Source organism: Alligator sinensis, unplaced genomic scaffold (assembly GCF_000455745.1).
Source record: "Alligator sinensis unplaced genomic scaffold, ASM45574v1 scaffold255_1, whole genome shotgun sequence".
In the NCBI taxonomy this organism is placed as follows: domain Eukaryota; kingdom Metazoa; phylum Chordata; order Crocodylia; family Alligatoridae; genus Alligator; species Alligator sinensis.
Window position 1 is genome coordinate 616,964 of NW_005842270.1, and position 1,623 is coordinate 618,586.

Here is a 1,623-nt window from a genome sequence, read left to right on the forward strand (position 1 = left end):
CCCCCGGCCCGGCGCGATGTTTAGCCACATCTCAGCCCTGCCAGCCTCGGTCCTGGGCAGCGGGGCTGCAACCCTGAGACGCCCCCTGACCCCCACCAAAGCCAGCTGCGGGCCGTGGCCAGACCAGGGACCCACCCGTGCCAGGACGGCCCAGGCTTGCTCAGCCTGCAGCCAGCACCACGGGAGACCTTGCACCCAAGGGCCCGGGCAGGGGCAGACGCCCAGGGTGGGAGGTTGGGACCCAGCTGCAGGATGCGAGGTGTGGGCAGCAGGATGGGAGAGGAGCCGATCCTCCCCGCGGCGCTGAGCTGGGAGGCCCCCGGGCTCCAGCGCTCGCTGCCTCTCCGTGCCAGGCGGGCATCTGTCAGCTCCAGCCTAATGAATAAGAATGGCTCAATTTTCCCCGACTGGGTGACTCGCGGGCCACAGCTGCTGGCAAAGCAGCCACGAGTCGCACGGTGCTGGGCAGGGCAGGGGGCCGCGGGGAGCTCAGGCGGGGGATGCTCCGGGACCCCAGAAGTGTGGGGCTTCGCTGCCTTGTGTGGCCAGAAGCAGCCCCAGGCTGAAGCCGGCCAAGCCAGCCCGTGGGATACTTGCACCCATGGGCCATGAAGAGCTCCCTGCAGGACAGGAGCAGCGGGGTCCCTGTCCCGGCCCCGAGGTCAAGCTCTCGTGGGCTCTGGCCGGTGACCGGACGCGGTGGGCGCTGTCCGCCCTGCCCCGAGCTCTGAATTGAGCCCTTGGAAAGGGCCGTGCTGCGGCTCTACAGGGAGCCGGGCTCTGGTAGCGCAAGCAGGATGGATGGCACCAGCCTGCCAGCCCCGCGGCCTCGGCTCCCGGCCACCGCAGATGGATGCGCTTCGTCAGCTCTGCTTATTAGCACCATGCATCCTTCCCTGGGCCTGACCCGCCTGCTGTGGGGGAGGGAGGCCGTGCCCAGAGCCCAGGCAAGGGCGAGCGTCTCCCTGGCACTGCCCAGGAGAGCTCGGTGCAGGCGGGGGCTTGGTGCTGCGGCTGCGGATCTGCCCCTCCGCAGAGGCACCCAGCTCACAGCTTGAAGGGCCACAGCGAGCCCCCCTCTTCCCACGTGGCCCCGTTTCCCCTTGGAGCTGGCAGGCAAGTTAATTAAAATGAACAGCTGTAATTAGGGAATGCGCAGGCTGAGGCTGGAGCTGGCAGCAGGGTGGCCACCCCCATGCTCAGGGTCTGGGAGCTGCACATACCGGGGGCACGGCAAGCCTGGCTGCTTGTACGGCCTCTGCACTGAGCCCTTTTGCAATGGCAGCCTTACTCCCGTTGCACGGGTGGGGGAAACTGAGGCACAGAGGGGCCAGGGAGGAAGCATGCCCCCAGAGGGTTGCATGCCTGTGCTTTCCATTCAGACGCAGGTTAAGGCATTTCCCTGCGATGCCCGTTGCTCTGCGGGGGAGGCCCCCGGCTGTCACCCCCCAATGCCAGCCCCCTGGAGTGGCCGGGGGGCTCAGCCACCATCCCTAGCAAGGGGGGCAGGTCTGTACCTTGGCAGAGCCGGGGAAGGTCCCTGGGGGAGCGTCGTCTCCTGTCCTGGCCCTTCTGCTGCCAGCCTGGCACGTGGCGCTGAGCAGGGGCCTCGGCTGGGGGGGG